At 36.5% G+C, this 12,680-nt stretch overlaps 1 long non-coding RNA gene across 1 annotated transcript; it reads left to right on the top strand.

The window, feature by feature from the left end:
* Positions 1 to 8,872: 8,872 nt before the first annotated feature.
* LOC309489684 lies at positions 8,873 to 11,155 on the top strand. Its single transcript, XR_014202480.1, has 4 exons — positions 8,873 to 9,548; positions 10,006 to 10,067; positions 10,780 to 10,854; positions 10,950 to 11,155. It is a non-coding gene; the product is annotated as an uncharacterized lncRNA (long non-coding RNA).
* The last annotated feature ends 1,525 nt before the right edge of the window (positions 11,156 to 12,680 follow it).

Below are 12,680 nucleotides of genomic sequence, written 5' to 3' on the forward strand. Positions count from 1 at the left end.
GTTTTCACCTTATCACTTTTCCAAACCATTTTAAAATATATTCATACCGGTCAAACGTTTGAAATAAATAAGGATTTTTAAAATATTTTTGAAAGAAGTCTGCATTCATTTGATTAAAAATACAGTAAAAACAGTAATAATGTGAAACATTATAACAATTTAAAATATCTGTTTTCTAATATTTAATATTTTTTAAGTGTAATTTATTCCTGTGATGGAAAAGCTGAATTTGTATCATCAAAGAATCGTAAAAAAAAATTTAAATTATAAAGCAGCAAAAACGTTTTTCAACATTGATAATAATAAGAACCATAATTAATATTTGATTACCAATAATATTTGATAATTTAGCACAAAATCAGCATTTTAGAATGATTTCTGAAGGATCATGTGACACTGAAGACTTTCACAGGAATAAATTAAATGCTAAATATAATAAAATAGAAAAAGTTGTAATAATATTTCACAATACTAATGTTTATATTGTATTTTTCATCAATTAAATGCCGCCTTGGTGAGCATAAATAACTTTTTTCAAAAACATTTTAAAAAAGTCTTATTTATTCGAAACTTTTGACCGGTAGTTTTTATATATTTATGTATATTTTATATAGAAAATCCATCTGGCTCAGTTGGAATGGGCATGATGTTTCAATCAGTTTTTAAACAGTCTCTTTTAGATTAATAAAAGTGGGAGAACAGGAAGGTAAGCCACAACCTATTTATAACAGGCTGTTCCAGGTAAATTGCAGAAAAAGTTCCAAACAAAATCTGCCTGTGTTTGAATGAGACATGGAAAAAGAAGAGAAAAAAACACAGCGGCATGATCCTGGTACAAAAGCTCGTTGTCTCGGTCTGTGCTCTCCAGGGTCTACACACAGGAACATTTTCTTCAGATGGGAAAGGGGCTTGTTACCCTGCCAGTACCAGCAACAATGTGGGTGTCTCTCTCACACATGGAGGATAGAGTTCCTAATGTGAACGGTAAAAGGACAAGCACAGAGCCAATTAAAGCCGACAATAGAACAATACAGAAAGCCTCAAACTGCTCCACATAGGCATAGGCCTCAAATTGAAACCCCTTGCCTTTGGTGAAACCAGTGTCATCTTCTTCAAGAAGTTTAAGAAGAGAAGCTTTATGAGAAACTTTTCAGTATCATCCAAACAGAGAGGAATCCGATTGGTTGCAACAGATCAAGGTGATTATAATTAGAACTGAGGCAACATCCATCAAGAGTTTTATTTTTGTGCCATGAATAATTGTATTTACAAGGTGTGAGCATGTGAACATCATCACAATCCTGTGAACTGAAATCAGTAGGATTTTTTTTTGGCAGCATGTCAATTTAAGAGTCATAAATTGTAGCGTTGATCATAATCAATTAATGTCCATAAGTTGTGAATGGAAGTATTGCTGGTGAAGACAGTTCATTTAACTGGTTTATTAGGTTTCACGTTTCAGGCTTGCCTGACACAACTACTTTTCCAATCATTCTCTGTGACAGCACAAAAATGGTAATCTACACTGATAAACCATCATTCACACACCACAAGAGACTAAAAGGGTCGGTAACTAGCTAACACTGCTAATGTGTGAATGAACGCATGTATGCATTTCCTTTCCTCAGTATGGATTTGATACAGGTTTTCATCATGAAAGGTTTGAAACGATTGACAATTAGCATACAGTTTGGATTGGCGTTATGGTTCAAGAACTCCCTGCGCATCCATGCAGCCTAGCATGGATCAGAGCAGGAGAGCAGCAATAACCCCCTTAGGGTAAACAGAACAGAACCAACATGAATGTATTGCAGATATCATTAATTCAATATTTTAATGTACAACATAATTTGAGAATTTAGTCTGATTCAAAGGGGAATCAGAATGCCAAATCGTGACAGGACGAGAGGAGGATGAGGGAGAAGGGTAATTGGCTCCTGAGAAACGATAGCCGCTGATAATACTGAAGGAGCATATATGATGCTGTGATATGCGTCGTATTCCTATAGGTAGGTGTGGATTAGCTGAGAGTCAATGTGACCTGCCAGGACTGACACTACGCTTGATTTTTAACATTTTAAAGACATAAATTAACATCACATTAGCTAGCTTTATACACTATACTGTTTTGGGTCTTTTTAAATACAGGTCAAGTCCGTAATATTGTAATAATAAACAATTTAAATCTGTTTTCTATTTTAATATATTTTAAAATGTAATTTATTCCTGTGATGCAAAGCTGAATTTTCAGCATCATTACTCCAGTCTTCAGTGTCACATGATCCTTCAGAAATCATTGATTTGCTGCTCAAGAAACATTTATTATTATAGTTAAAAGTGATGTGCTGCTTAATATTTTAGTAGAAAAGTATGTTTTTTTCAGGAGTCTTTGGATAAAATGTTCAAAATAACTTTGTGACATTATAAACGTATTTACCCTCACTTTTGATTAATTTATTTTTGTGAAATAAAAGTATAAAAAAAAAAAAATCTGGACAGATGTATATATCATCATATTAGACAATACTTACAATAGTAGTATGACAGGATTTATGCTATCTTTAGCCTGTCCACTTTACATTAATAACACAAGAAAATGACAATCAGATGAAATTTAAAAAAGTGATGCAGATCAAAAAAAGTGCCAAACTTTAGAAGCTTGATTTGAAGTTGTGAGCGTGTCCTCTTTTAGAAAATGTTGATTTATTCATGTATGTTTTGCACCAGGCCCGAGGCTGCAGGGAAAAGAGGTCACTGTCAGCCCTTCTTCACATCCCGAGCCCCGCACAACCCCCAAAAACACGCTCACGTACGCCGGCGAGCTGACAGTCATACGCCCGTCTCCACGGATCGCTCCAGATGCACGTCACAGGGATCAAAGGCTAGCCCTTGTCACCACCGCGTGGCTCATGACAGTCGTCACGTAGAAAAATAATTCAGGGGACGAAGCCCACCAGGGAAAAGGGCAACGGCACACATGTGTGTGATTCTTTTTAGCACACAAACTCCATGTTCTCTCCTCCCCACCTGCATTTGCCCCAGGCACCGAGGCTTACAAAAACTCACCTCCCCTTCCAGCTCACATGATGAATATGAGAGGTTTGAAAATCCCGATCAGGGAGTGACAAACAGGATTACATGCTGTTTGCACCTGGTTGTCATAATTAGAGCACTGATGACAGGGGAGGAGTTAATTGAGATGAAGATCACACAGAGGCGGGTGCGATGCACATGAGTGCTTAACGGCTGTTTAGAGTGATAATTACTCCCTCGGTCACCTTAAATATTATTACCAAGCTTTTCGACTGTTAAGGCCCGAAACAGGCTACTTTACACAAGGACGTGAACACAAATGCTGCCAGGTGCATGTGCTTGAATTTATGTCTTGTTGAGTTCTGATATCCGCCACAAGGAGTGCTATATTGTAAACTACTTCTATGATCAGTTTCTCTCAGCTATCAGTGTTGTTTCTCAATTCGCGTTCTTGTCTGTAGCCTACTTGTGTTCTTGTGTACTTGTGAATCAAGTCCTGTTCCAAATCAGAGTTCAGATCTAGCCAAGAACTACCCTGGAAATCCAGAGTTCTCGCGAGAGCACAAGTTGAATTTGCTCAGCGAGTTTACTCTGGCGTCGAGTACTGATGCTCATTAAATATGCCCTTGTATCCAAGCTGCACCAATCAAATCGGGCTATCTGATATAGGCGGGCCAGAGGCGAGCTAAACAGAGGACGACAGCGCTGTGACGTCGAAGTCAAAAGTAAACATTGCAAGATGGCTATGGATGAACACCAGTAGTTTGAAACGGCTTTGGCCGCTACAGTGAACGAGTTAGACTTGGCCTTTTATCTAAAACAGGAACAGAAGACGCCGCTCGAATCGTTCCTTTGAAAGAAGGGCGTTTTTGCTGTTTTGCCGACTGGATACGGCAAGAGTCTAATCTACCAGTTAGCTCCGCTGGTAGCTAAGCGTTTGGGGCTTGTTGTGATTGGTCATAGTGTTATCCAATTGCGTGCAGTGAGATTTTCAAAAGCATGCTTGGTGCCGCCCCTCGAGTTGGGCGATTTTCATTAGTCGATGCCAGACCATTAATCTTTCATATTTAGGTCTGAATTTCCAGGCTAGCCATGTACAGTTCAAATCCCCATATGTGTTCTTGATCCGCCCCTTTTATCGAGGATGCATCGAGTGGTGACTTGTGCAGAATTGAGACAGCCAAGTATCCCAGAATGAATGCATCTCGCACCAACCAGTAAGCGTCAATGGCGGAGGCAAAAACCTGCGTAATTTAAAAAATGATTCTGTTGTTGTATCACGAAATGTAGTTTTAAGAGTTTTTCAGGCGAGAAAGTAGTTGTTTAAATCTCAAATCTGTGGTTTATTCATAAAGATAGCACCTATTTGAAAAATGTATCTGACGTTTTTTTAAGATTTAGATTAAGATTAAGCCTTACCTTGTCTAGTCCTTCTGACGTTTGCTGCTGGCTCTGATGACTCTGTAGTGGTTAAACATGAGATATAATTCATCTCATTTATATCTAACGGGCGATCTGTGGTCTCATGAATCTATAATTTGTTATGGCCCCAAAAGAGGCCAACTACTATGCCCTTTTACGAAACCTTGATTTTGTTTTTGAGGTGTACTCGAATATGTTTTCATGCTTGATTGTTAAAAAACGCATTATTTTTCACATCAGACAACAACATAGTGTCGGCCCAGATCCAGTCCACATCTGGTACACGCTGAATCCACATGTATCAGAAGTGGCCCGGATCTGGGGCCTCATTTATAACTGTTGCCTACGCACAAAACAGGGCCAGAAAGAGGCGTACGCCATGCACTTCCGACACATAAGTTGTGATTTATAAAAACAAACTTGACGGGAAAACTCTGACCCATGCGTACGAACGTTTTGGAGACGGATAAGTTTGGCAACACCGATGGTGAGATGGAGATGGAGAAATAAATGTCTTTAAGGTCACTTCTAGACAGAACATTTAAAAAAAACATTATACAGAAAGATAATACAAATATAATTTCACTCACCAAGCCTATCATTTGAAGCAAATATCCATCCCTTCTTAAAGGATTAGTTCACCTCAAAATGAAAATTTCCTGATAATTTACTCACCCCAATGCCATCCAAGATGTTCATGTCTTTCTTTCTTCAGTGGAAAATAAATTAAGTTTTTTGAGGAAAACATTTCAGGATTTTTTTCCACACAATGGACTTCAACGGTCATCAAATTGTTGAAGTCCAAATCAATGCAGTTTCAAAGGGCTTTGAAGTGCTTCAAAGGGCTCTGCACGATCCCAGCAGAGGAATAGGGTCTTGCGAAACGATCGGTCATTAAAAAAAAAAAAATATATATATATATATATATATGTATACTTGGCTCTGTTTTCATTTCATTATCGTTGTACACTTGACGGCTTAGTTATAACACTGTGCTACAACTAACCCCGCTATGTAAAAAATATTTAGCCTAGCTAACAGTTGCTAGGAGTTGCAGACATGTTTCAAAATGGTGCTATGTTTTAGCCAACAAGACAGTGATTAAGGTAATATAAAGTTAGATTTGGTGACGTACACACCCAACGCAGAAACCGAAAAAAACATTTGATGAAAAAATTTACTTGCATGGTGTCAAATCACTCTTTGTCCAGTATCTTCACGAAATCTTATCAAAACTTTCCACAAATCAGCGGGAGAACGTCTTCAGGCAGCGAAAATAAGCGAAATCACAACATGCTTGATCCTGACTGACTATGTAAAAGGTCTGTGTTACATTTAACCCTGCATAAGGCTGTGCCCTCGCTCCCCTATGTTTTGTTGTTTTTGTAATTTTCTTAAACACTTTAGATACGATGTGAAATTTGTTGGTTATCCAAACAGTAATCAACACCTTTTTTGCATATTCTGTGGGCACAGATTATTTAAATTAGGAACATTATTACTTCATAAGGTCCGGAAAAATCGCGTTGTAATCCAAACAGAGCAGTTTGTCGTAGTTCTTGAAAAGGGGATTCTGTTAAATAAAATATCTTCCTTTGGAGTAACCTTGCAGATCTTTTTTATGCTCTAACAGCAACTTTACAGAATAACAAAAGTTGAAAAGGTGAAAAAGCATAATAGGACCGCTTTAAATTTTAGCACCATCACGTTGATCAATTGCCTGCCCTACACCAATATCAATACATCTCATGTTCCATTTTTATTGGCTAGTCAGTAAACATAGGTCTTAGCAGCAAACACACTTTAAGATGATCATGCTAAATTTCTGACACTGTTAGAAAATTATCGCAGGTTATCTTTGGTTGCAAGACCGTGTCAATGATCGTCTTTGAACCTCTCTCACTGTACGACGTAAGACCTTCGTTTAGGAGCCACGATCACAGAAATTGTCACGATTGGTCATATTTTGACTAAGACAGTCTAAAATCGTACAATGTGTACCAGGCATAATACTTTTACGATAGTCGTATTGGAATTGGTCACTTGCAATGAAGTCATTTTCTTTTTTACTTTTACTCAATATGTTTTTTTAGGTAGCCTACTCTTTACTCCTCTGTTGACTTCCATTGTATAGAGAAAAAAACAAAAAACCCTGAGACATTCCTCAAAATACCTTCATTTTATGTTTCACAGAAGAAAGAATACAGTTTTAGAACTACATGAGGGTGAGTAAACGATGACAGAATTTACATTTTTGGTTGAACTATCCCTTTAAAGACATGTGAAGGTAACTCTATTGACCCCTAAAGTACTTCGATTTGTTACCACCAGAGCAACAAGTGTTTACAACGGGCTTAGCATTTGCTTCTGCATATTTTCATGTGTTTCTTACCTAATACACATAAAAAGGGTTTCGAAACAGTTCTAAGAAAGCATAAGCTATAAACATAAAGACATCACCATGATATTCTCTCTGAAATTCTAATGCGGTGTTGATGTTTAACTCAAAACCTTTGTGTGTACTTTACAGAGTTCCTCATAGTTTCTCTCTCATTGACGCGCGGCAATACGATCTTTCCCACAAAATGGCAAACCACATCATCAATATCGAACAGATCTGCGAGTCGGGTAAATTATGTAGATTATGTTTTAAAAGGCTGGTAACACTTCTCACATCAATGCTGGATGAGCCGCTCCACCTGGGCGCATTTTTATGTGAATGCGGAAGGGAGCGCTTCCATTAGCTGCGTTCATATTATTGATACACACCTTTTGAAGAGAGAGCGCGGGAACAGAGGCTTTTCAGCGACAGTTTTTTTATACGAAGGAGCTGCTGTTTGTACTGAGGAAAGGCTTTTGTTCCCGAGCTACACAGGTTTGCACCCCACAGTCAGAAACACAGTTGAAGAAATTGAACAGAAAGTCATATTTTACAAACACAACACCTAGTTTGCAACAACTTGATAAAAATAACATCAAATAAAAGACATTTGCAAGCAATATCTGCGTCTGGGTTCTAAAACAGCTCCTGGCAAGCTATTTTCTTTAACAAAGCGCATTTTCTCAAACTACTTGTCTTTTATGTTATATATTTGAGCCATTTGCACCCAGTATTTATTTGCTCTATTGTGAGAGAACTTTGTAAAGATCTCACGTTGACATTTATCTGCTCATCTCTATTTCAGGAATTAATGCTGCAGTCATACACCCTGTAAATATAGGCTATAGGTGGTTAGATCTAGCCTGGTTTGCAAAGGATGATCTATGTGCTTTAAAAGGGACGTGCAATGAGGCTGAATGACCTTTTTCTGATATTGAAGTGGGAAATATATTTGTCTGAAAATTAATTATCAAAAGGTCTGTTTTGATTAAAAACGATTTAAAATGCAGAGCAAAATGTGTAACATTCAACAATATTATTGATCTGATTGGATTGACACCATTGTATGAGAACCGAACTGAGCTGGACGATAACATCACTGTTTTCTCCAGAGCTGCTGCATAAATGAACTAAATTATTAACTAATTATTTTTTACAATGGAAATGAATCAATAGTGAACTTACTTGAGCTGGACAATGACATTTTTTCTAGAGCTGCTGTACAGCCGAAACAGATTTGTTGCATTATTTTTCTATTATCACTGTAAAGCTGCTTTGAATCAATCTGTAGTGTAAAAAGCGCTATAAAAATAAAGGGGACTTTCCTTGACTTGTAACCATATGCAAACACTTGATATAGCAAGACATTTATGTAACATTTCAGTGCATACTTATTCAAAAAGGAAAACTTGGGTCTACAATTTTCTATTTATTTCAGCGTCATTTTGTTTTTAACATTTTGTCATCTGGAGAGGTCAGCATTTATTAGCTTAATAAATGTGCATATTTTAAGAAAACTTGATAAAATCACCTGACAATCAATCTTTTGTCACCTTATAGATCTGAAAAATCGATATAAATACTGTTTGTTTTCTCACACGCTCGTTTCGTGTCTTAGGCCATCAATGTGTACTTACGATGGGGAATTGTTTAATTTGGACTCTGTGCATGCTCTTTGAGGTGGTGACCATAGACCTGCATTATATGACTGACAGACAAGAACGGTTTGACCTAAAAATATCAAAATTGAAACTACTGCGGAAACAAAGACACCTACATATTGGATGCCCTTGAGGTAAGCTAAAACATACCAAAATTTAATTTCAAAGTGAACTATCCCTTTAACCTCAGGTTACCCTCACACAGACTATAGAGTGTACACTGTAAAAACTAAAGGAGCCTCAAATATCCTGTCGGATACTCAAGGAACTTAAAAATGTAATTTAGGAGCCTCAAAGCTCTTTCTCCTATAGTAGGGTTACTGGAGGAGCATTGACAATCTTTGAGGTTCTTGCTGGAACTTTTGGGATCCTTTAAGCACTTTGTATTTAGTTCAGAGGTTCTGGAGTCACCTTTTCATTACCATGAGACCTCGAAGTGCTTTGGGGGAAAATAGAGGAACTTGAATGCGATAAAAGGGTTATTGGAAGATCTTTTAACATTTAAGTGGTTCCTGGAAGATCTCTTATATTAAAGCCAGCATCTGGAGGAACCCAATGGTTCAGTGAGGCCAGAATAAGATTATTATTATCCTATTATTATTATTATTATTATTATTATTATTATAGGCTACTTAAATTTGATTCAGTATACATACCCAGGTGAAAAAGACATACTATTAAATGTATTAAAAATGTACTTGAGTGTGTTTTTAGTAGACCTACAATACAAATATACTTTAATGCATTTTTAATACATTTAACAGTAGCCTACGTCATTTTCACCTGGGTAGCTTACATTTATTTAGTATAGGCCTATTTTATTAAGTAATTTAAACATTAAACAACAACACTAAATAATAATAATATTAATAATATGAAGAAGAAGAACCAGGAGGAGAGAAGTTTAATTCTGTCACGAAACTGCTGCTCTGCTGTCGTCACTTCAGTGATGCTCGCGCGCAACAAAGCTCAGCTGATCGACGTCATCGGGTTTGAAAGTAACGGCTCTCCTCATGAAAGCTTCCGCCGTTTGTTCAGCTCTCCGTTACAAGGTTTGTAAACTCGCCAAATAAATATAAATACAGTGTACTCACTATATATTCAAACACATATATAAACTAAATTTATCATACATTACTACGTTTTTAGTGTTTACCACTCGTTTATTGCACAGTATTTGATATGAAGGTTTTAGCCGCGATGCTAACTACGTTGATCTAATGAACAAATGCAAATTATTGACTTATTGTCTTAGATTGATTTAGTCATTCAATTCAACATATTCTGTACAAATTGCTGATATAGCTTAACTAATTTATCTGATTGCTGCTGTCGTCATTGGCGTTTGTTATGAATAACAAAAGCAGGTTAATATAGTTTGGTCTGTTTTTGTTTAGCCTAACTTTACTTTACATGTGCCCTCATTCTCTCAGATACCATTTTAAAGCAATTTACTGGTCAATAAATATTATGTTGTGAATAATCAGCTTTGTTCTTTTGTTTCCCCAGAACAACCATTAGGCTACATTTCTAAAATAATCTGAACATTTCTGAGGCAACATTGAATTACAGTAAGTTACCTACTACACCACATGCAAGTACTTTATTACTATGAACTTTCTCGGTGTGAAATTGTATTGTTTGACTGTGTACTTGTGTTTTTTTAATCAGTTATTCTCTGAAAATGCTCATGAAAATTCCCTCATGCTCTCAAATCTCATTCATGTTACTCAGAAAAATAATATCACAGGTTTGGTTCACAAATAATGCTATGCATTTTTTCTTATATCTTTATCATTTGCATTTGAATAAGACATTTTATTCAAGTTTAGTGTTTTAAAAAAAAAAAAAAAAAAAAAAAAAAGGAAAAAGTTATTATATGGCTTCAGAAGACTTACAACACAACCCATTATAACAGTGGTTCTCAACTCCAGTCCTCGGGACCCGCTGCTCTGCACATTTTGTTTGTCTCCCTTATTTAACACACCTGAACCAGATCATCAGCTCATTAGGAGAGACTCCATGAAGTGAACTGAGTGTGTCAGATAAGAGAGACATACAAAATGTGCAGAGCAACAGGTCCCGAGGACTGGAGTTGAGAACCACTGCATTATAACATATGAGTTGTGAACTCATTGATTATTTTTAGGATCTTTTCTGGGACATTTTTGGAGCTTAACCATTTTTACATAAACTGTTGCATTGAATTGAACTAGACAAGTGTACATAAGAATGGTTTCATGAATGATTTACACTTTTTTTTTCTGCTTGTGTTTCATGCAGTGAAATTGAATGGTGACTGGGGTTGCATTTTGCCTGAGATCTGCTTTTGGGTTCCACAGACAGAAAGTCAAACAGGTTTGGAACGTCCCAAGGCTGAGGAAATTATTTAAATTTCACAACTATCATCACTTTAATAACCTTATACTAACAGTAAATTTTGTACTTTTCAGGGATCTCGGTAAGCTGAATACAAGTTTGAACAAGAATAAAAATCCTCCTGTAGACCTGAAAATCACTGAAGTGCCTGGACCATCCACCAGAACAGAGGAAAAACAAACGGAAACCGAATCTGCTGTACCTTTTCACTTTTCTAACTCGTTAAGTACCTCACACCAACTTGGTCCCATAGTGACATTTTTGACCACAAACGAAATTGCTGACCATGTAAATTCTTATTGAAATGAATGAATTCACCAGTGAACATTCACAGAACAACAGATCATTTTACTGCACCTTAATACTGTTTCCAGGTCGAAGCCTCTACTTCTACTTCCTCTATCTTGTTTCATGAGAATACTCAACCATTTATGAACACTGTTGATTCAAGTCACACATTTAAGCTTTTCAAAAGCCATAGTGTACATTACAGTCTCCAGTCTAACGGCATCCCAGACTTGAACATTTTATCATTCAAAATAGCTGAATAACTAAACCATCTGAGATTTCGGTATAGAGATAAAGGTTAGGATCATAATTTTCAGCACTGTTTGTTTGTTTTTTGGCGTCTGATAGAGCTTTTGGACTTGGAAACAGTGATGTCAGACTTACCTTCGGACTGAAACACAAATGTTTTAAAGTTAAGTGAAAATGGACATTTTTAATTAGTCAATTTAAATGTTAATTTATTTCGTGGAACATATGTGTTTCCATGCATTTTGTTGAGATGTATTTTCTTGTTTATCTATTGTATATACATGGTTGATTATTTATGTTGCTTATGTATTATACAATTTTTTTGTGTATTCATTGATTTTAATCTTTAAGCTTTTTTTCCCATGTGCATGGAAGTGTATGTATAAAAATGAATATCAAATATGTAATAAACAATTCTTATTTTGTATTTGTTTCAATTTGTTTATTATAATAGAAGTCAAAGTAGTAGTAACATAGTAACAACATGAAATTAAATATTAAAAAAAGAAAGAAATTTGGTTCCTGGAGGCACCCAAAGTGGTTCCACACAGTGCCTAATATAAGAGTTCCTCAGGAAACCTGTGTGGTTCTTCAGAGAACCGCCCCTTTTTAAAGGGTGCCTAGAGGATCTACAGACGGTTCCGCCGGTGTGGCAAAGTGAAGAACCCCAAAAGGTTCCTCCAGTCACCTTTTATTTTTACAGTGTAGGCTAGCCTACGTCACTAAGCAATTTCCGCTGACCGTGGTTGTGCGTGAATCCATTCTTAAAAAAATCTATTCTATTCTTCTCTATCCACCTTATTCCTAAGCCCCATGACGCTTTGCGCGAATTATGGGTGTAACTTCCGTTAAGCTGTAAACAATCAGTGAAACGCTCGCTCTATGAACGCAATAGCCTACGTTAAAAAAGTGTCTCAATGAAATGACATTAATCACCCTTCAACCATCGAACATTAAAAGGAAATTTAAAAGTGTAAAAGCATCAATAAGGTACTTTCAACACACCAAATAACCCCAAAAGCGCGTAATTTGTAGAAATATATATCTCTGTTGCCTTAATCAAAAATGTTCATTAACTTCAGCATTACGTGATAATACTTCAAAGTGATTCCGTCATTGTGACAGAGTATAAATTGCATTTACCTGTGAAAACAAACCTGGAAAGAGACGTGAGGATTTGAGGAGAATAACGAGAGATTCTGTGTGCATTCCAGTGAATTATTAATGGAATATATCGTAAATTAAATTCGGGAGAACAGACCACAAAT

Source organism: Leuciscus leuciscus (assembly GCF_965113295.1).
Source record: "Leuciscus leuciscus genome assembly, chromosome: 24".
Classification (NCBI taxonomy): Eukaryota; Metazoa; Chordata; class Actinopteri; order Cypriniformes; family Leuciscidae; genus Leuciscus; species Leuciscus leuciscus.